General features: G+C 46.4%; 1 long non-coding RNA gene across 1 annotated transcript in view; it reads left to right on the top strand.

Annotated features, from left to right (window-relative positions):
- Positions 1-1012: 1012 nt before the first annotated feature.
- The window catches only part of LOC123124861 (uncharacterized), a 28421-nt gene continuing 4851 nt past the window's right edge, over positions 1013-24582 (top strand). The window contains exons 1-2 of the long non-coding RNA XR_006461237.1: positions 1013-1453; positions 1546-1661. This is a non-coding gene — a long non-coding RNA (uncharacterized lncRNA). The remainder of the gene's footprint in view (positions 1454-1545; positions 1662-24582) is intronic.

The raw sequence follows: 24582 nt of genomic DNA, 5'->3' as shown, positions 1-24582 counted from the left end.
TGGTGGGAACATGCAGGCACTTGTACCCTTTGTGGAGGGAACTGTACCCAAGAAAAACACACTTCTTAGACCGAAACTCTAGCTTACGCTTGTTGTACGGACGCAGCTGAGGCCAACATGCACACCCAAACACTTTTAGGAACGTGTAGTATGGGATTTCATTAGGCAAGAGTTCAAGTGGGGTTTTCATTTTCAGAAGTCGTGAGGGAAGCCTATTGATCAAAAAACAGGCGGTGAAAAAAGTATCACTCCAGAATCGAAACGGAACGGAGGCATGAGCTAGTAAGGTAAGGCCAGTTTCTACAAGATGACGATGCTTACGTTCAGCAGTGCCATTCCGCTGATGTGTATGAGGACAAGACACACGTTGCGAGATCCCAAGTTTGTTAAAAAACGAATTGACGTTGTGGTATTCACCCCCCCCCCCCAGTCGGATTGAACATGAAGAATTTTCTGCTTAAGGAGACGCTCAACGTGTGCTTGAAACTGAATGAAAGCATCGAACACATCAGATTTACGCTTAATAAGATATAACCAAGTAAATCGACTATAAGCATTAATAAAACTGACATAATAATTGTGGCCACTAACAGACACTACTAGGAAAAGGGCTATAGATAATATGAACACTAATGGCGCACCATACATGTGGTGCGCCACTACTATATACTAATGGCGCACCATGTGTTGGTGCGCCATTAGTGTCCAAATACTAATGGCGCACCACATCCACGGTGCGCCACTAGTAAAAAAATTATTTTTTTTCAAAATTACTAATGGCACACCAGGGGACAGTGCGCCATTACTAGTGCAACTAGTAATGGCGCACCACTCCCACGGTGCGCCATTAGTAATTTTGTTTCAAAAAAAATTTAAATTGTTTTTTTAAACTACTAATGGCGCACCGTGGGTGTGGTGCGCCATTACTAGTTGAACTAGTAATGGCGCACCACTCCCACGGTGCGCCATTAGTAATTTTGTTACAATTTTTTTTGAAAAACTAAAGCAGAGCAGACGAGCAGCCCGCGACTCATCCATCTGTCTCTTTCTCTCCCCAATCCACCCACCGCCGGCGATCTCTCCTCCCGCACCGGCGACCTCCTCTCCGCCAGCCCCGCCAAGGGCCTCGTCTCCCGCAGCCCCACGACGACCTCCCTTCCTCCCTCCATCCCTTCTCAGCGACAGTGACAGGGACCGAAACCCTAGCCCCTCACTTCCACCCGCGGTCCGGATGGGGCGGAGAGACGGACGCCCTCCGTCTTCTGCCGAATGCGCCCACCAGCGGTGGCTCGGCTGCTGCTCCGGCAGCGCGACGGAGGCCGATCCCGTCCACCCCCTTCTCTCTGCGGGGTATGGCACATGGACATGGGGGAGCGGCGCCATCTCCGACCTTACTGGGACGGCGCCTCCCTCCCCTCACCTCCCCACGCGCCGCAGGACCTAGACGCCCAAGGTACGCCCTCCTCCTTCTCCATTCCGCAAGTCCAGAGCTTGCATTGCAACAGCCTCCTCTGATCTGATGTGCTTGCTTGCTTCATTGGGCAGACTTACTTGCGCTTCAGATCTGACCTGTTCCATCCGACGACGATGACGACGAGACGATGACGACCAGACCCACAGGATCTCCTCGCCGCGCCGGCTTGTATCTCCATCTCCTCCCGGTAAGAAATTCTGGTATCTCAACCCTGTTAGTTAGTTCTGCATCTCTGCTGTCGACGCGAGCACAGGTACTCGCGGCAAATTGGGCACTTCTGCTCCTCCTGATTGCAAAGCTGTGCAGTCTTGGTCTAGGGTTTGTGAGAATCGCAGCGGCAGATAGGATCCACTGATTCATGTACGTGTGGTGGTTCTTGTTTATTCAGGATCCTACCTTTTCTGGTTGGTGGTGAATTTGGATCGGTCGGGCGTTGAAACTGACCTTTTCGTGTTGCAATTTGTACAGTTTCTATCAGTTTCCCTAGTGCAAATTGTGGAACAAATTTTTTTTGTTTGTAAACGATCTTGCTTACGAGTTTTGAGCAGCAGAGCTGCTATGTATATATGGCAGGTTTGGACCTTCTCGACCCAATTACTTGCTGATTAATTGAGTTGTCGAATGCTTACAAGTTGTTAGGTTGAGCTTTTAGATTAATAAAGTCACACCGGCCATGCCATACATAAAGGCCATGGACACTCACAACACTCGGATTACGGTTACAGGCCTAATTAAAACAGAACTGAAACAAACAATAACATCAAGGGGACTAAGTAAGGCAGAGTTTGTTGGGGAACGTAGCAGAAATTCAAAATTTTCTACGCATCACCAAGATCAATCTATGGAGTCATCTAGCAACGAGAGAGAGGAGTGCATCTACATACCCTTGTAGATCACGAGTGGAAGCGTTCAAGAGAACGGGGTTGATGGAGTCGTACTCGTCGTGATCCAAATCACCGATGATCCTAGCGCCGAACGGACGGCACCTCCGCGGTCAACACACGTACGGAGCAGCGACGTCTCCTCCTTCTTGATCCAGCAAGGGGGGAGGAGAGGTTGATGGAGATCCAGCAGCACGACGGCGTGGTGGTGGAAGTAGCGGGATCCCGGCAGGGCTTCGCCAAGCGCAAGCGGGGAGGAAGAGGTGTCACGGGAGGGAGAGGGAGGTGCCAGGGCTTAGGTATTGCTGCCCTCCCTCCCCCCACTATATATAGGGCCAAGGGAGAGGGGGGGCGCAGCCTTGGCCCTTCCTCCAAGGAAGGGTGCGGCCAGGGAGGAGTCCTTCCTCCCCAAGGCACCTCGGATGTGCCTTCCCCCTTTAGGACTCTCCCTTTTTCTTATCTCTTGGCGCATGGGCCTCTTGGGGCTGGTGCCCTTGGCCCATATAGGCCAAGGCGCACCCCCTACAGCCCATGTGGCCCCCCGGGGCTGGTGGACCCCCTTGGTGGACCCCCGGACCCCTTTCGGCACTCCCGGTACAATACCGATAAAGTGCGAAACTTTTCCGGCGACCAAAATAAGACTTCCCATATATAAGTCTTTACCTCCAGACCATTCCGGAACTCCTCGTGACGTCCGGGATCTCATCCGGGACTCCGAACAACTTTCGGGTTACCGCATACTAATATCTCTATAACCCTAGCGTCACCGAACCTTAAGTGTGTAGACCCTACGGGTTCGGGAGACAGGTAGACATGACCGAGACGACTCTCCGGTCAATAACAAACAGCGGGATCTGGATACCCATGTTGGCTCCCACATGCTCCTCGATGATCTCATCGGATGAACCACGATGTCGAGGATTCAATCAATCCCGTATACAATTCCCTTTGTCTATCGGTATGGTACTTGCCCGAGATTCGATCGTCGGTATCCCGATACCTTGTTCAATCTCGTTACCGGCAAGTCTCTTTACTCGTTCCGTAACACATCATCCCGTGATCAACTCCTTGGTCACATTGTGCACATTATGATGATGTCCTACCGAGTGGGCCCAGAGATACCTCTCCGTTTACACGGAGTGACAAATCCCAGTCTCGATTCGTGCCAACCCAACAGACACTTTCGGAGATACCTGTAGTGCACCTTTATAGCCACCCAGTTACGTTGTGACATTTGGTACACCCAAAGCATTCCTATGGTATCCGGGAGTTGCACAATCTCATGGTCTAAGGAAATGATACTTGACATTAGAAAAGCTCTTAGCAAATGAACTACACGATCTTGTGCTAGGCTTAGGATTGGGTCTTGTCCATCACATCATTCTCCTAATGATGTGATCCCGTTATCAACGACATCCAATGTCCATGGTCAGGAAACCGTAACCATCTATTGATCAACGAGCTAGTCAACTAGAGGCTTACTAGGGACATGGTGTTGTCTATGTATCCACACATGTATCTGAGTTTCCTATCAATACAATTCTAGCTTGGATAATAAACGATTATCATGAACAAGGAAATATAATAATAACCAATTTATTATTGCCTCTAGGGCATATTTCCAACAGTCTCCCACTTGCACTAGAGTCAATAATCTAGTCCACATCACCATGTGATTAACACTCACAGGTCACATCACCATGTGACCAACATCCAAAGAGTTTACTAGAGTCAACAATCTAGTTCACATCTCTATGTGATTGACACTCAATGAGTTCTGGTTTGATCATGTTATGCTTGTGAGAGAGGTTATTAGTCAACGGGTCTGAACCTTTCAGATCCGTGTGTGCTTTACGAATATCTATGTCATCTTGTGGATGCTACCACGCGCTATTTGGAGCCATTTCAAATAATTGCTCTACTATACGAATCCGGTTTACTACTCAGAGTCATCCGGATTAGTGTCAAAGTTCGCATCGACGTAACCCTTTACGACGAACTCCCTTTCACCTCCATAATCGAGAAAATTCCTTAGTCCACTAGGTACTAAGGATAAGTTCGACCGCTGTCATGAGATCCTTTCCCGGATCACTATTGTACCCTCTTGACCAACTCATGGCAAGGCACACTACATGTGCGGTACACAACATAGCATACTATAGAGCCTACTGTTGGAAATATGCCCTAGAGGCAATAATAAATGGTTATTATTATATTTCTTTGTTCATGGTAATTATCTATTATTCATGCTATAATTGTATTGTCCGGAAATCGTAATACATGTGTGAATACATAGACCACAACCTGTCCCTAGTAAGCCTCTAGTTGACTAGCTCGTTGATCAACAGATAGTCATGGTTTCCTGACTATGGAGATTGGATGTCATTGATAACGGGATCACATCATTAGGAGAATGATGTGATGGACAAGACCCAACTTAAGCATAGCATAAAAGATCGTGTAGTTTCGTTTGCTAGAGCTTTTCCAATGTCAAGTATCTTTTCCTTAGACCATGAGATCGTGCAACTCCCGGATACCGTAGGAGTGCTTTGGGTGTGCCAAACGTCACAACTTAACTGGGTGACTATAAAGGTGCATTACGGGTATCTCCGAAAGTGTCTGTTGGGTTGGCACGGATCGAGACTGGGATTTGTCACTCCGTGTGACGGAGAGGTATCTCTGGGCCCACTCGGTAATGCATCATCATAATGAGCTCAATGTGACTAAGGCGTTAGTCACGGGATCATGCATTGCGGTACGAGTAAAGAGACTTGCCGGTAACGAGATTGAACAAGGTATTGGGATACCGACGATCGAATCTCGGGCAAGTAACATACCGATTGACAAAGGGAATTGCATACGGATTGATTGAATCCTCGACACCGTGGTTCATCCGATGATATCATCGTGGAACATGTGGGAGCCAACATGGGTATCCAGATCCCGCTGTTGGTTATTGACCGGAGAGGCGTCTCGGTCATGTCTGCATGTCTCCCGAACCCGTAGAGTCTACACACTTAAGGTCCGGTGACGCTAGGGTTGTAGAGATATATGTATGCGGAAAACCGAAAGTTGTTCGGAGTCCCGGATGAGATCCCGGACGTCACGAGAGGTTCCGGAATGGTCCGGAGGTAAAGATATATGGGAAGTCTTATTTTGGTCGCCGGAAAAGTTTCGCGCTTTATCGGTATTGTACCGGGAGTGCCGAAAGGGGTCCGGGGGTCCACCAAGGGGGTCCACCAGCCCCGGGGGGCCACATGGGCTGTAAGGGGTGCGCCTTGGCCTATATGGGCCAAGGGCACCAGCCCCAAGAGGCCCATGCGCAAGAGATAAGAAAAAAGGGAGAGTCCTAAAGGGGGAAGGCACCTCCGAGGTGCCTTGGGGGGGAAGGACTCCCACCTGGCCGCACCCTTCCTTGGAGGAAGGGGCAAGGCTGCGCCCCCCGTCTCCCTTGGCCCTATATATAGTGGGGGGAAGGGAGGGCAGCAATATCTAAGCCTTGGGCGCCTCCCTCCTCCCCTGCAACACCTCTCTCTCTCTCGCAGAAGCTTGGCGAAGCCCTGCCGGAGACGCGCTACATCCACCACCACGCCGTCGTGCTGTTGGATCTCCATCAACCTCTCCTTCCCCCTAGCTGGATCAAGAAGGAGGAGACGTCGCTGCACCGTACGTGTGTTGAACGCGGAGGTGCCGTCCGTTCGGCACTCGGTCATCGGTGATTTGGATCACGGCGAGTACGACTCCATCATCCACGTTCATTGGAACGCTTCCGCTCGCGATCTACAAGGGTATGTAGATGCACTCCTTTCCCCTCGTTGCTAGTAGACTCCATAGATGCATCTTGGTGAGCGTAGGAAAATTTTAAATTATGCTACGATTCCCAACAGTGGCATCATGAGCCAGGTCTATGCGTAGTTACTATGCACAAGTAGAACACAAAGTAGTTGTGGGCGTTGAGTTTGCCAATTCTTCTTGCCGCTACTAGTCTTTTCTTGTTTCGGCGGCATTGTAGGATGAAGCGGCCCGGACCGACCTTACACGTACTCTTACGTGAGACAGGTTCCACCGACTGACATGCACTAGTTGCATTAGGTGGCTAGCGGGTGTCTGTCTCTCCTACTTTAGTCGGAACGGATTCGATGAAAAGGGTCCTTATGAAGGGTAAATAGAAATTGGCAAATCACATTGTGGTCATACGTAGGTAAGAAACGTTCTTGCTAGAAACCTACAAACCACGTAAAAACTTGCAACAACAATTAGAGGACGTCTAACTTGTTTTTGCAGCAAGTGCTATGTGATATGATATGACCAGAAGATGTGATGAATGATATATGTGATGTATGAGATTGATCATATTCTTGTAATAGGAATCACGACTTGCATGTCGATGAGTATGACAACCGGCAGGAGCCATAGGAGTTGTCTTTATTATTTTGCATGACCTGCGAGTCATTGAATAACGCCATGTAAATTACTTTACTTTGTTGCTAACCGAGTTAGCCATAGAAGTGGAAGTAATCGTTGGCGTGACGACTTCATGAAGACACAATGATGGAGATCATGATGATGGAGATCATGGTGTCATGCCGGTGACAAAGATGATCATGGTGCCCCGAAGATGGAGATCGAAGGAGCATAATGATATTGGCCATATCATGTCACTATTTGATTGCATGTGATGTTTATCATGTTTTAGCATCTTATTTGCTTAGAACGACGGTAGCAAGTAGGACGATCCCTTATAATATTTTCAAGAAAGTGTTCACCCTAACTGTGCACCGTTGCAAAGGTTCGTCGTTTCGAAGCACCACGTGATGATCGGGTGTGATAGATTCTTACGTTCGAATACAACGGGTGTTGACGAGCCTAGCATGTACAGACATGGCCTCGGAACACACGCAATACACTTAGGTTGACTTGACGAGCCCAGCATGTACAGACATGGCCTCGGAACACGGAGGACCGAAAGGTCGAGCATGAGTCGTATAGAAGATACGATCAACATGGAGATGTTCACCGATCTTGACTAGTCCGTCTCACGTGATGATCGGACACGGCCTAGTTAAACTCGGATCATGTTTCACTTAGATGACTAGAGGGATGTCTATCTGAGTGGGAGTTCATAATCAGATGAACTTCATTATCATGAACATAGTCAAATAGGTATTTGCAAATTATGTCATAGCTTGCGCTTTAGTTCTACTGGTTAAGATATGTTCCTAGAGAAAATTTAGTTGAAAGTTGGTAGTAGCAATTATGCGGACTGGGTCCGTAAACTGAGGATTGTCCTCATTGCTACACAGAAGGCTTATGCCCTTAATGCACCGCTCGGTGTGCTGAACCTCAGCGTCGTTTGTAGATGTTACGAAACATCTGACATACACGTTTTGATGACTACGTGATAGTTCAGTGCGGTTTAGAATTGTGACACCAAAGACGTTTTTGAAACGTCGCAGAACATGTGAGATGTTCCGAAGACTGAAATTGGGATTTCAGACTAGTGCCCACGTCAAGAGGTATGAGACCTCTGACAAGTTTCTTAAGCCTGCAAACTAAGGGAGAAAAGCTCAATCGTTGAGAGTGTGCTCAGATTGTCTGAGTGCCACAGTCGCTTGAATCGAGTGGGAGTTAATCTCCCAGATGAGATAGTGATAGTTCTCCATAGTCACTGCCACCAAGCTAGTAGAGCTTCGTGATGAACTATAACATATCAAGGATGGTTATGATGATCCTTGAGCTATTCGCGATGTTTGACACCGCGAGAGTAGAAATCAAGAAGGAGCATCAATTGTTGATGGTTAGTAAAACCACTAGTTTAAGAAGGGCAAGGGCAAAAGGGATACTTCATGAAACAGCAAGTCGTTTGCTGCTCTAGTGAAGAATCCCAAGGTTGAACCCAAACCCGAGACTAAGTGCTTCTGTAATGAGAGGAACGGTCACTGAAGCAGTACTACCCTAGATACTTGGTAGATGAGAAGGCAGGCAAGGTCGACAGAAGTATATTGGATATACGTTATATGAATGTGTACTTTACTAGTACTCCTAGCAGCACCAGGGTATTAGATACTGGTTCGGTTGCTAAGTGTTAGTAACTCGAAATAAAAGCTGCGGAATAAACGGAGACTAGCTAAAGGTGAGATGACGATGTGCGTTGGAAGTGTTTCCAAGGTTGATGTGATCAAGCATCGCATGCTCCCTCTACTATCGAGATTTGGTGGTTGCGCTGAACATGATTGGATTATGTTTACCGCAAAACGGTTATTCATTTAAGGAGAATAATGGTTACTCTGTTTATTTGAATAATACCTTCAATGGTCTTGCACCTAAAATGAATCTCGATCGTAGTGATACACATGTTCATGCCAAAAGATATAAGATAGTAATGATAGTACCACATACTTGTGGCACTGCCACTTGAGTCATATTGGTGTAGAACGCATGAAGAAGCTCCATGTAGGTGGATCTTTGGACTCACTCATTTTTGAAAAGATTGAGACATGCGAACCATGTCTATTGGTATATATGCATGAAGAAACTCCATACAGATGGATCGTTTGGACTCACTTGATTATGAATCACTTGAGACATGCAAATCATACCACATGGGCAAGATGACTGAAAGGCCTCGTTTTCAGTGAGATGGAACAAGAGAGCAATTTATTGGAAGTAATACATTTTGATGTATGCAGTCCAATGAATGCTGAGGCATGCAGTGGATATCGTTATGTTCTTACTTCACAGATGATTTGAGTAGATGCTGAGTGTATTTACTTGATGAAACACTAGTCTGAATTATTGAAAGGTTCAAGCAATTTCAGAGTGAAGTTGAAGATCATCGTGACAAGAGGATAAAATGTCTGTGATATGATCATAGAGATGAGTATCTGAGATACGAGTTTGGCACACAATTGAGACATTGTGGAAAGTGTTTCACAATTAATACCGCCTGGAACACCATAGTGTGATGGTGTGTCCGAACATCATAACTGCACCCTATTGGATATGGTGCATACCATGATGTTTCTTATCAAATTACCACTATCATTTATGGGTTAGGCATTAGAGACAACCGCATTCACTTTAAAAGGGGCACCACGCAATTCCGTTGAGACGACACCGTTTATAGAAACCTAAGTTGTCGTTTCTTAAAAGTTTGGGGCTGCGATGCTTATGTGAAAAAGTTTCAGGCTGATAAGCTCGAACCCAAAGCGGATAAATGCATCTTCATAGAATACCCAAAAACAGTTGGGTATACCTCCTATCTGGAAGCAAAAGTAATTGCTTCTAGAAACGAGTCCTTTCTCGAGGAAAAGTTTCTCTCGAAAGAATTGAGTGGGAGGATGGTGGAGACTTGATAAGGTTATTGAACCGTCGCTTCAACTAGTGTGTAGCAGGGCACAGGAAGTTGTTCCTGTGGCACCTACACCAATTGAAGTGGAAGCTTATGATAGTGATCATGAAACTTCGGATCAAGTCACTACCAAACCTCGTAGGATGACGAGGATGCGCACTACTTCAGAGTAATGCGTGATCCTGTCTTGGAAGTCATGTTGCTAGACAACAATGAACCTACGAGCTATGGAGAAGCGATGGTAGGCCCATATTCCGACGAATGGCTCGAGGCCATGAAATCCGAGATAGAATCCATGTATCAGAACAAAGCATGGACTTTGGTGAACTTGCCCGATGATCGGCAAGCCATTGAGATAAATGGATCTTTAAGAAGAAGACGGACATGGACGGTAATGTTACCGTCTATGAAGCTCGACTTGTGGCAAAGAGTATTTTCACAAGTTCAAGGAGTTGACTACGATGAGTTTTTCTCATCCGTAGCGATGCTTAGGTCCGTCGGAATCATGTTAGCATTAGCTACATTTATGAAATCTGGCAGATGGATGTCAAAACAAGTTTCCTTACCAGTTTTCGTAAGGAAAGGTTGTATGTGATACAATCAGAAAGGTTTTGTCGATCCTAAGGATGCTAAAAGGTATGCTAGCTCCAGCGATCCTTCCATGGATCAGAGCAAGCATCTCGGAGTCAGAATATACGCTTTGATGGGGTGATCAAAGTTTTTGGGTTTATACAAAGTTTGTTAGAAACTTGTATTTACAATAAAGTGAGTGGGAGCGCTACAACATTTCTGATAAGTATATGTGAATGACATATTGATGATCCGAAATGATGTAAAATTTCTGGAAAGCATAAAGGGTTGTTTGAAAGGAGTTTTTCAAAGGAAGACCTGGATAAAGCTACTTACATATTGGGCATCAAGATCCATAGAGATAGATCAAGACGCCTGATGATACTTTCAAAAGACAGCACACCTTGACATGATTTTGAAAGAGTTCAAAATAGATCAGCAAAGAAGGAGTTCTTGGCTGTGTTACAAGGTGTGAGTATTGAGTGAGACTCAAGACCTGACCACAGCAGAAGATAGAGAAAGGACGAAGGTCGTCCCCTATGCTTTAGACATAGGCTCTATAGTATGCTATGCTGTGTACCGCACATGTAGTGTGCCTTGCCATGAGTTGGTCAAGAGGGTACAATGGTGATCCGGGAAAGGATCTCATGACAGCGGTCGAACTTATCCTTAGCACCTAGTGGATTAAGGAATTTTCTCGATTATGGAGGTGGAAAGGAGTTCGTCGTAAAGGGTTACGTCGATGCGAACTTTGACACTAATCCGGATGACTCTGAGTAGTAAACCGGATTCGTATAGTAGAGCAATTATTTGAAATGGCTCCAAATAGCGCGTGGTAGCATCCACAAGATGACATAGATATTCGTAAAGCACACGGTTCTGAAAGGTTCAGACCCGTTGACTAATAACCTCTCTCACAAGCATAACATGACCAAACCAGAACACATTGAGTGATAATCACATAGTGATGTGAACTAGATCGTTGACTCTAGTAAACTCTTTAGATGTTGGTCACATGGTGATGTGACCAGTGAGTGTTAATCACATGGTGATGTGAACTAGATTATTGACTCTAGTGCAAGTGGGAGACTGTTGGAAATATGCCCTAGAGGCAATAATAAATGGTTATTATTATATTTCTTTGTTCATGGTAATTGTCTATTATTCATGCTATAATTGTATTGTCCGGAAATCGTAATACATGTGTGAATACATAGACCACAACCTGTCCCTAGTAAGCCTCTAGTTGACTAGCTCGTTGATCAACAGATAGTCATGGTTTCCTGACTATGGACATTGGATGTCATTGATAACGGGATCACATCATTAGGAGAATGATGTGATGGACAAGACCCAACTTAAGCATAGCATAAAAGATCGTGTAGTTTCGTTTGCTAGAGCTTTTCCAATGTCAAGTATCTTTTCCTTAGACCATGAGATCGTGCAACTCCCGGATACCGTAGGAGTGCTTTGGGTGTGCCAAACGTCACAACGTAACTGGGTGACTATAAAGGTGCATTACGGGTATCTCCGAAAGTGTCTGTTGGGTTGGCACGGATCGAGACTGGGATTTGTCACTCCGTGTGACGGAGAGGTATCTCTGGGCCCACTCGGTAATGCATCATCATAATGAGCTCAATGTGACTAAGGCGTTAGTCACGGGATCATGCATTGCGGTACGAGTAAAGAGACTTGCCGGTAACGAGATTGAACAAGGTATTGGGATACCGACGATCGAATCTCGGGCAAGTAACATACCGATTGACAAAGGGAATTGCATACGGATTGATTGAATCCTCGACACCGTGGTTCATCCGATGATATCATCGTGGAACATGTGGGAGCCAACATGGGTATCCAGATCCCGCTGTTGGTTATTGACCGGAGAGGCGTCTCGGTCATGTCTGCATGTCTCCCGAACCCGTAGGGTCTACACACTTAAGGTCCGGTGACGCTAGGGTTGTAGAGATATATGTATGCGGAAACCCGAAAGTTGTTCGGAGTCCCGGATGAGATCCCGGACGTCACGAGAGGTTCCGGAATGGTCCGGAGGTAAAGATTTATATATGGGAAGTCTTATTTTGGTCGCCGGAAAAGTTTCGCGCTTTATCGGTATTGTACCGGGAGTGCCGAAAGGGGTCCGGGGGTCCACCAGCCCCGGGGGGCCACATGGGCTGTAAGGGGTGCGCCTTGGCCTATATGGGCCAAGGGCACCAGCCCCAAGAGGCCCATGCGCAAGAGATAAGAAAAAAGGGAGAGTCCTAAAGGGGGAAGGCACCTCCGAGGTGCCTTGGGGGGGAAGGACTCCCCCCTGGCCGCACCCTTCCTTGGAGGAAGGGGCAAGGCTGCGCCCCCCTCTCCCTTGGCCCTATATATAGTGGGGGGAAGGGAGGGCAGCAATATCTAAGCCTTGGGCGCCTCCCTCCTCCCCTGCAACACCTCTCTCTCTCTCTCGCAGAAGCTTGGCGAAGCCCTGCCGGAGACCCGCTACATCCACCACCACGCCGTCGTGCTGTTGGATCTCCATCAACCTCTCCTTCCCCCTTGCTGGATCAAGAAGGAGGAGACGTCGCTGCACCGTACGTGTGTTGAACGCGGAGGTGCCGTCCGTTCGGCACTCGGTCATCGGTGATTTGGATCACGGCGAGTACGACTCCATCATCCATGTTCATTGGAACGCTTCCGCTCGTGATCTACAAGGGTATGTAGATGCACTCCTTTCCCCTCGTTGCTAGTAGACTCCATAGATGCATCTTGGTGAGCGTAGGAAAATTTTAAATTATTCTACGATTCCCAACACCTACGTCTAAAGCATAGGGGACGACCTTCGTCCTTTCTCTATCTTCTGCTGTGGTCAGGTCTTGAGTCTTACTCAATACTCACACCTTGTAACACAGCCAAGAACTCTTTCTTTGCTGATCTATTTTGAACTCTTTCAAAATTATGTCAAGGTGTGCGTTCTTTGAAAGTATCATCGGGCGTCTTGATCTATCTCTATAGATCTTGATGCCCAATATGTAAGCAGCTTTTATCCAGGTCTTCCTTTGAAAAAACTCCTTTCAAACAACCCTTTATGCTTTCCAGAAATTTTACATCATTTCGGATCAACAATATGTCATTCACATATACTTATCAGAAATGTTGCAGCGCTCCCACTCACTTTATTGTAAATACAAGTTTCTAACAAACTTTGTATAAACCCAAATTTTTTTATCATCTCATCAAAGCGTACATTCCAACTCCGAGATGCTTCTCCAGTCCTTAGAAGGATTGCTGGAGCTTTGCATACTTGTTAGCATCTTTTAGGATTGACAAAACCTTCTGGTTGTATCACATACAACCTTTCCTCAAGAAAATCGTCGAGGAAACAATGTTTTGATATCCTATCTGCAAGATTTCATAAATAATGCAGTAACCGCTAATACAATTCCAACAGACTCTTAGCATCGCTACGAGTGAGAAAGTCTCATCGTAGTCAATTCCTTGAACTTGTCGGAAAACATCTTAACGACAAGCCGAGCTTTCTTAATGGTGACACTTACCATCATTGTCTGTCTTCCTTTTAAAATCCATCTGCACCCAACAGCCTTACGACTATCAAGTAATTCTTCCAAAGTCTGTACTTTGCTTTTATACATGGATCCTCTCTCGGATTTCATGTCCTCAAGCCATTCGTCGGAATCCGGGCCCACCATCGCTTCTCCATAGCTCGTAGGTTCATTGTTGTCTAGCAACATGACTTCCAAGACAGGATCACGTACCACTCTGAAGTAGTACGCATCCTCGTCGTCCTATGAGGTTTGGTAGTGACTTGATCCGAAGTTTCATGATCACTATCATAAGCTTCCACTTCAATTGGTGTAGGTGCCACAGGAACAACTTCCTGTGCCCTGCTACACACTAGTTGAAGTCATGGTTCAATAACCTTATCAAGTCTCCACCATCCTCCCACTCAATTCTTTCGAGAGAAACTTTTCCTCGAGAAAGGACCCGTTCCTACAAGCAATTACTTTTGCTTCCAGATCTGAAATAGGAGGTATACCCAACTGTTTTGGGTTCTCTATGAAGATGTATTTATCCGCTTTAGGGTTCGAGCTTATCAGCCTGAAACTTTTTCACATAAGCATCGCAGCCCCAAACTTTTAAGAAACGACAACTTAGGTTTCTCTAAACGGTGTCGTCTCAACGGAATTGCGTGGTGCCCCTTCTAAAGTGAATGCGGTTGTCTCTAATGCCTAACCCACAAACGATAGTGGTAATTTGATAAGAGACATCATGGTATGCACCATATCCAATAGGGTGCAGCTATGATGTCCGGACACACCATCACACTATGGTGTTCCAGGCGGTATTAATTGTGAAACACTTTCCACAATGTCTTAATTGTGTGCCAAACTCGTAACTCAGATACTCATCTCTATGATCATATCACAGACATTTTATCCTCTTGTCACGACGATCTTCAACTTCACTCTGAAATTACTTGAACCTTTCAATAATTCAGACTTGTGTTTCATCAAGTAAATACACTCAGCATCTACTCAAATCCTCTGTGAAATAAGAACATAACGATATCCACTGCATGCCTCAGCACTCATTGGACTGCATACATCAAAATGCATCACTTCCAATAAGTTGCTCTCTTGTTCCATCTTCCTGAAAACGAGGACTTTCAGTCATCCTGCCCATGTGGTATGATTTGCATGTCTCAAGTGATTCAAAATCAAGTGAGTCCAAACGATCCATCTGCATGGAGTTTCTTCATGCATATATACCAATAGACATGGTTCGCATGTCTCAATCTGTTCAAAAACGAGTGAGTCCAAAGATCCATCTACATGGAGCTTCTTCATGCGTTCTATACCAATATGACTCAAATGGCAGTGCCACAAGTATGTGGAACTATCATTACTATTTTATATCTTTTGGCACGAACATGTGTATCACTACGATCGAGATTCATTTTAGGTGCAAGACCATTGAAGGTATTATTCAAATAAACAGAGTAACCATTATTCTCCTTAAATGAATAACCGTATTGCGATAAACATAATCCAATCATGCTCAACGCAAACACCAAATCTCGACGGTAGAGGGAGCATGCGATGCTTGATCACATCAACCTTGGAAACACTTCCAACACACATCGTCATCTCACCTTTAGCTAGTCTCCATTTATTCCGCAGCTTTTATTTCGAGTTAATAACACTTAGCAACCGAACCGGTATCTAATACCCTGGTGCTGCTAGGAGTACTAGTAAAGTACACATTCATATAATGTATATCCAATATACTTCTGTCGACCTTGCCTGCCTTCTCATCTACCAAGTATCTAGGGTAGTACTGCTTCAGTGACCGTTCCTCTCATTACAGAAGCACTTAGTCTCGGGTTTGGGTTCAACCTTGGGATTCTTCACTAGAGCAGCAAATGACTTGCTGTTTCATGAAGTATCCCTTTTGCCCTTGCCCTTCTTAAACTAGTGGTTTTACTAACCATCAACAATTGATGCTCCTTCTTGATTTCTACTTTCGCGGTGTCAAACATCGCGAATAGCTCAAGGATCATCATAACTATCCCTGATATGTTATAGTTCATCACGAAGCTCTACTAGCTTGGTGGCAGTGACTATGGAGAACTATCACTATCTCATCTGGGAGATTAACTCCCACTCGATTCAAGCGATTGTGGCACTCAGACAATCTGAGCACATGCTCAACGATTGAGCTTTTCTCCCTTAGTCTGCAGGCTTAAGAAACTTGTCAGAGGTCTCATACCTCTTGACGTGGGCACTAGTCTGAAATCCCAATTTCAGTCTTCGGAACATCTCATATGTTCTGTGATGTTTCATAAACGTCTTTGGTGCCACAATTCTAAACCATTAGAACTATCACTTAGTCATCAAAACGTGTATGTCAGATGTTTCGCAACATCTACAGACGACGCTGAGGTTCAGCACACCGAGCGGTGCATTAAGGACATAAGCCTTCTGTGCAGCAATGAGGACAATCCTCAGTTTACGGACCCAGTCTGCATAATTGCTACTACCAACTTTTAACTAAATTTTCTCTAGGAACATATCTTAAACAGTAGAACTAAAGCGTATGACATAATTTGCAAAGACCTTTTGACTATGTTCATGATAATTAAGTTCATCTGATTAATGAACTCCCACTCAGATAGACATCCCTCTAGTCATCTAAGTGATACATGATCCGAGTCAAACTAGGCCGTGTCCGATCATCACGTGAGACGGACTAGTCATCATCGGTGAACATCTCCATGTTGATCGTATCTTCTATACGACTCATGCTCGACCTTTCGGTCTCTTGTGTTCCGAGGCCATGTCTGTACATGCTAGGCTCGTCAAGTCAACCTAAGTGTTTTGCATGTGTTCCGAGGCCATGTCTGTACATGCTAGGCTCGTCAACACCCGTTGTATTCGAACGTTAGAATCTATCACACCCGATCATCACGTGGTGCTTCGAAACAACGAACCTTCGCAACGGTGCACAGTTAGGGGGAACACGTCTCTTGAATTTTTTTAGTGAGGGATCATCTTACTTACTACCGTCGTTCTAAGCAAATAAGATGCATAACATTATAAACATCACATGCAATCAAATAGTGACATGATATGGCCAATATCATTTTGCTCCTTTGATCTCCATCTTCGGGGCACCATGATCATCTTTGTCACCGGCATGACACCATGATCCCCATCATCATGATCTCCATCATTGTGTCTTCATGAAGTTGTCACGCCAACGATTACTTCTACTTCTATGGCTAACGTGCTTAGCAATAAAGTAAAGTAATTTACATGGCGTTATTCAATGACACGCAGTTCATACAAAAAATAAAGACAACTCCTATGGCTCCTGCCGGTTGTCATACTCATCGACATGCAAGTCGTGATCCCTATTACAAGAATATGATCAATCTCATACATCACATATATCATTCATCATATCTTCTGGCCATATCACATCACATAGCACATGCTGCAAAAACAAGTTAGACGTCCTCTAATTGTTGTTGCAAGTTTTTACGTGGCTTGTATAGGTTTCTAGCAAGAACGTTTCTTACCTACGTAAAGCCACAACGTGATATGCCAATTTCTATTTACCCTTCATAAGGACCCTTTTCATCGAATCCGTTCCGACTAAAGTGGGAGAGACAGACACCCGCTAGCCACCTTATGCAACTAGTGCATGTCAGTCGGTGGAACCTGTCTCACGTAAGCGTACGTGTAAGGTCGGTCCGGGCCGCTTCATCCCACAATGCCGCCGAAACAAGATAAGACTAGTAGCGGCAAGAAGAATTGGCAACATGTACGCCCACAACTACTTTGTGTTCTACTCGTGCATAGAAACTTCGCATAGACCTAGCTCATGATGCCACTGTTGGGGAACGTAGCAGAAATTCAAAATTTTCTACGCATCACCAAGATCAATCTATGGAGTCATCTAGCAACGAGAGAGAGGAGTGCATCTACATACCCTTGTAGATCGCGAGCGGAAGCGTTCAAGAGAACGGGGTTGATGGAGTCGTACTCGTCGTGATCCAAATCACCGATGATCCTAGCGCCGAACGGACGACACCTCCGCGTTCAACACACGTACGGAGCAGCGACGTCTCCTCCTTCTTGATCCAGCAAGGGGGGAGGAGAGGTTGATGGAGATCCAGCAGCACGACGCCGTGGTGGTGGAAGTAGCGGGATCCCGGCAGGGCTTCGCCAAGCGCAAGCGGGGAGGAAGAGGTGTCACGGGAGGGAGAGGGAGGCGCCAGGGCTTAGGTATTGCTGCCCTCCCTCCCCCCCACTATATATAGGGCCAAGGGAGAGGGGGGCGCAGCCTTGGCCCTTCCTCCAAGGAAGGGTGCGGCCAGGGAGGAGTCCTTCCTCCCCAAGGCACCTCGGATGTGCCTTCCCCCTTTAGGACTCTCCCTTTTTCTTATCTCTTGGCGCATGGGCCTCTTGGGGCTGGTGCCCTTGGCCCATATAGGCCAAGGCGCACCCCCTACAGCCCATGTGGCCCCCCGGGGCTGGTGGACCCCCTTGGTGGACCCCCGGACCCCTTTCGGCACTCCCGGTACAATACCGATAAAGTGCGAAACTTTTCCTGCGACCAAAATAAGACTTCCCATATATAAGTCTTTACCTCTAGACCATTCCGGAACTCCTCGTGACGTCCGGGATCTCATCCGGGACTCCGAACAACTTTCGGGTTACCGCATACTAATATCTCTATAACCCTAGCGTCAACGAACCTTAAGTGTGTAGACCCTACGGGTTCGGGAGACAGGTAGACATGACCGAGACGACTCTCCGGTCAATAACCAACAGCGGGATCTGGATACCCATGTTGGCTCCCACATGCTCCTCGATGATCTCATCGGATGAACCACGATGTCGAGGATTCAATCAATCCCGTATACAATTCCCTTTGTCTATCGGTATGGTACTTGCCCGAGATTCGATCGTCGGTATCCCGATACCTTGTTCAATCTCGTTACCGGCAAGTCTCTTTACTCGTTCCGTAACACATCATCCCGTGATCAACTCCTTGGTCACATTGTGCACATTATGATGATGTCCTACCGAGTGGGCCCTGAGATACCTCTCCGTTTACACGGAGTGACAAATCCCAGTCTCGATTCGTGCCAACCCTGTTGGAAATATGCCCTAGAGGCAATAATAAATGGTTATTATTATATTTCTTTGTTCATGATAATAGCCTATTATTCATGCTATAATTGTATTGTCCGGAAATCGTAATACATGTGTGAATACATAGACCACAACGTGTCCCTAGTAAGCCTCTAGTTGACTAGCTCGTTGATCAACAGATAGTCATGGTTTCCTGACTATGGACATTGGATGTCATTGATAACGGGGTCACATCATTAGGAGAATGATGTGATGGACAAGACCCAATCCTAAGCATAGCATAAAAGATCGTGTAGTTTCGTTTGCTAGAGCTTTTCCAATGTCAAGTATCTTTTCCTTAGACCATGAGATCGTGCAACTCCCGGATACCGTAGGAGTGCTTTGGGTGTGCCAAACGTCACAACGTAACTGGGTGACTATAAAGGTGCACTACGGGTATCTCCGAAAGTGTCTGTTGGGTTGGCACGGATCGAGACTGGGATTTGTCACTCGGTGTGACGGAGAGGTATCTCTGGGCCCACTCGGTAATGCATCATCATAATGAGCTCAATGTGACTAAGGCGTTAGTCACGAGATCATGCATTGTGGTACGAGTAAAGAGACTTGCCGGTAACGAGATTGAACAAGGTATTGGGATACCGACGATCGAATCTCGGGCAAGTAACATACCGATTGACAAAGGGAATTGCATACGGATTGATTGAATCCTCGACACCGTGGTTCATCCGATGAGATCATCGTGGAACATGTGGGAGCCAACATAGGTATCCAGATCCCGCTGTTGGTTATTGACCGGAGAGGCGTCTCGGTCATGTCTGCATGTCTCCCGAACCCGTAGGGTCTACACACTTAAGGTTCGGTGACGCTAGGGTTGTAGAGATATTTGTATGCGGAAACCCGAAAGTTGTTTGGAGTCCCGGATGAGATCCCGGACGTCACGAGAGGTTCCGGAATGGTCCGGAGGTGAAGAATTATATATAGGAAGTCAAGTTTCGGCCACCGGGAAAGTTTCGGGGGTTACCGGTATTGTACCGGGACCACCGGAAGGGTCCCGGGGGTCCACCGGGTGGGGCCACCTATCCCGGAGGGCCCCGTGGGCTGAAAGTGGAAGGGAACCAGCCCTTAGTGGGCTGGGGCGCCCCCCTTGGGCCTCCCCCCATGCGCCTAGGGTTGGGAACCCTAGGGGGGCTTCCCCCTTGCCTTGGGGGGCAAGGCACCCCTTTCCCCCCCTTTGGCCGCCGCCCCCCTTGGAGATCCCATCTCCCTGGGCCGGCGCCCCCCCAGGGGGCCTATATAAAGGGGGGAGGGAGGGCAGCAACACACAGCCTTGGGCGCCTCCCTCCTCCCCTGCAACACCTCTCTCTCTCTCGCAGAAGCTCGGCGCAGCCCTGCCGGAGACCCGCTACATCCACCACCACGCCGTCGTGCTGCTGGATCTCCATCAACCTCTCCTTCCCCCTTGCTGGATCAAGAAGGAGGAGACGTCGCTGCACCGTACGTGTGTTGAACGCGGAGGTGCCGTCCGTTCGGCACTCGGTCATCGGTGATTTGGATCACGGCGAGTACGACTCCGTCATCCACGTTCATTGGAACGCTCCCGCTCACGATCTACAAGGGTATGTAGATGCACTCCTTTCCCCTCGTTGCTAGTATACTCCATAGATGCATCTTGGTGAGCGTAGGAAAATTTTAAATTATGCTACGATTCCCAACTGTGGCATCATGAGCCAGGCCTATGCGTAGTTACTATGCACGAGTAGAACACAAAGCAGTTGTGGGCGTTGAGTTTGCCAATTCTTCTTGCTGCTACTAGTCGTTTCTTGTTTCGGCGGCATTGTAGGATGAAGCGGCCCGGACCGACCTTACACGTACGCTTACGTGAGACAGGTTCCACCGACTGACATGCACTAGTTGCATTAGGTGGCTAGCGGGTGTCTGTCTCTCCTACTTTAGTCGGAACGGATTCGATGAAAAGGGTCCTTATGAAGGGTAAATAGAAATTGGCAAATCACGTTGTGGTCATACGTAGGTAAGAAAACGTTCTTGCTAGAAACCTACAAACCACGTAAAAACTTGCAACAACAATTAGAGGACGTCTAACTTGTTTTTGCAGCAAGTGCTATGTGATGTGATATGGCCAGAAGATGTGATGAATGATATATGTGATGTATGAGATTGATCATATTCTTGTAATAGGAATGACGACTTGCATGTCGATGAGTATGACAACCGGCAGGAGCCATAGGAGTTGTCTTCATTATTTTGCATGACCTGCGTGTCATTGAATAACGCCATGTAAATTACTTTACTTTGTTGCTAAACGCGTTAGCCATAGAAGTAGAAGTAATCGTTGGTGTGACGACTTCATGAAGACACAATGATGGAGATCATGATGATGGAGATCATGGTGTCATGCCGGTGACGAAGATGATCATGGTGCCCCGAAGATGGAGATCAAAGGAGCATAATGATATTGGCCATATCATGTCACTATTTGATTGCATGTGATGTTTATCACATTTTTGCATCTTATTTGCTTAGAACGACGGTAGTAAGTAAGATGATCCCTTATAATATTTTCAAGAAAGTGTTCACCCTAACTGTGCACCGTTGCGAAGGTTCGTTGTTTCGAAGCACCACGTGATGATCGGGTGTGATAGATTCTAACGTTCGAATACAACGGGTGTTGACGAGCCTAGCATGTACAGACATGGCTTCGGAACACACGCAATACACTTAGGTTGACTTGACGAGCCTAGCATGTACAGACATGGCCTCGGAACACGGAGGACCGAAAGGTCGAGCATGAGTCGTATAGAAGATACGATCAACATGGAGATGTACACCGATCTTGACTAGTCCGTCTCACGTGATGATCGGACACCGCCTAGTTGAATTCGGATCATGTTTCACTTAGATGACTAGAGGGATGTCTATCTGAGTGGGAGTTCATTAAATAATTTGATTAGATGAACTTAATTATCATGAACTTAGTCTAAAATCTTTACACTATGTATTGTAGATCAAATGGCCAACGTTGTCCTCAATTTCAACGCGTTCCTAGAGAAAACCAAGCTGAAAGATGATGGCAGCAACTATACGGACTGGGTCCGGACCCTGAGGATCATCCTCATAGTAGCCAAGAAAGATTATGTCCTAGAAGCAACGCTAGGTGAAGCACCAATCCCACAAAACCAAGACGTTATGAACGCTTGGCAGCAGCGTGCTGATGATTACTCCCTCGTTCAGTGCGGCATGCTTTACAGCCTAGAATCGGGTCTCCAAAATCGTTTTGAGAAACATGGAGCATATGAGATGTTCGAGGAGCTGAAATTGGTTTTCCAAGCTCATGCCCGGGTCGAGAGATATGATGTCTCCGACAAGTTCTTCAGCTGTAAAATGGAGGAGAACAGTTCTGTTAGTGAGCACATACTCAGAATGTCTGGGCTGCATAACTGCTTGTCTCAGCTGGGAGTTAATCTCCCGGATGACGCGGTCATTGACAGAATCCTTCAGTCGCTTCCACCAAGCTACAAGAGCTTTGTGATGAACTACAATATGCAGGGGATGGAAAAGACCATTCCCGAGGTATATTCAATGCTGAAATCAGCGGAAGGGGAGATCAGAAAAGAACATCAAGTGTTGATGGTGAATAAAACCACTAAGTTCAAGAAGGGCAAGGGTAAGAAGAACTTTAAGAAGGACGGCAAGGGAGTTGCCGCGCCCGGTAAACCAGTTACTGGGAAGAAGTCAAAGAATGGACCCAAGCCCGAGACTGAGTGCTTTTATTGCAAGGGAAGTGGTCACTGGAAGCGGAACTGCCCCAAATACTTAGCGGACAAGAAGAAGGCCGGCAACACCAAAGGTATATGTGATATACATGTAATTGATGTGTACCTTACCAGTACTCGTAGTAGCTCCTGGGTATTTGATACCGGTGCGGTTGCTCATATTTGTAACTCAAAACAGGAACTACGGAATAAACGGAGACTGGCGTAGGACGAGGTGACGATGCGCGTCGGGAATGGTTCCAAGGTCGATGTGATCGTCATCGGCACGCTACCTCTGCATCTACCCACGGGATTAGTTTTAAACCTCAATAATTGTTATTTAGTGCTAGCTTTGAGCATGAACATTGTATCTGGATCTCGTTTAATTCGAGATGGCTACTCATTTAAATCCGAGAATAATGGTTGTTCTATTTATTTGAGAGATATGTTTTATGGTCATGCCCCGCTGGTCAATGGTTTATTTTTTATGAATCTCGAACGTGATGTTACACATGTTCATAGTGTGAATACCAAAAGATGTAAAGTTGATAACGATAGTCCCACATACTTGTGGCACTGCCGCCTTGGTCACATTGGTGTCAAGCACATGAAGAAGCTCCATGCAGATGGACTTTTGGAGTCTCTTGATTACGAATCATTTGACACGTGCGAACCATGCCTCATGGGTAAGATGACCAAGACTCCGTTCTTCGGAACAATGGAGCGAGCAACCAACTTATTGGAAATCATACATACCGATGTGTGTGGTCCAATGAGTGTTGAGGCTCGCGGAGGATATCGTTATGTTCTCACTCTCACTGATGATTTAAGTAGATATGGGTATGTCTACCTAATGAAACACAAGTCTGAAACCTTTGAAAATTTCAAGGAATTTCATAGTGAAGTTGAGAATCAACGTGACAGAAAAATAAAATTCTTACCATCAGATCGTGGTGGAGAATATTTAAGTCACGAATTTGGTACACACTTCAGGAAATGTGGAATAATTTCACAACTCACGCCGCCTGGAACACCTCAGAGAAATGGTGTGTCCGAACGTCGTAATCGCACTCTATTGGATATGGTGCGATCTATGATGTCTCTTACCGATTTACCGCTCTCATTTTGGGGCTATGCTTTAGAGACTGCCGCATTCACTTTAAATAGGGCTCCGTCGAAATCCGTTGAGACGACACCGTATGAATTATGGTTTGGGAAGAAACCTAAGCCGTCGTTTCTAAAAGTTTGGGGATGCGATGCTTATGTCAAGAAACTTCAACCCGAAAAGCTCGAACCCAAGTCGGAAAAATGTGTCTTCATAGGATACCCTAAGGAAACTATTGGGTATACCTTCTACCTCAGATCCGAGGGCAAGATCTTCGTTGCCAAGAACGGGTCCTTTCTAGAGAAGGAGTTTCTCTCGAAAGAATTGAGTGGGAGGAAAGTGGAACTTGATGAGGTGATAGTCACCCCTTCCGAACCGGAAAGTAGCGCAGCGCGGGAAAATGTTCCTGTGGTGCCTACACCGACTGGGGAGGAAGTTAATGATGATGATCATGAAGCTTCGGATCAAGTTACCGAACTTCGTAGGTCCACAAGGACGCGTTCCGCACCAGAGTGGTACGGTAACCCTGTCCTGGAAATCATGTTGTTAGACAACGGTGAACCTTCGAACTATGAAGAAGCGATGGCGGGCCCGGATTCCGACAAATGGCTAGAAGCCATGAAATCCGAGATAGGATCCATGTATGAAAACGAAGTATGGACTTTGACTGACTTGCCCGATGATCGGCGAGCCATAGAAAACAAATGGATCTTTAAGAAGAAGACGGACGCGGATGGTAATGTGACCATCTATAAAGCTCGA

This window comes from Triticum aestivum, chromosome 5D (genome assembly GCF_018294505.1).
Source record: "Triticum aestivum cultivar Chinese Spring chromosome 5D, IWGSC CS RefSeq v2.1, whole genome shotgun sequence".
NCBI classification, from domain to species: Eukaryota; Viridiplantae; Streptophyta; class Magnoliopsida; order Poales; family Poaceae; genus Triticum; species Triticum aestivum.
This window is presented reverse-complemented; position numbering and strand designations above follow the sequence as displayed.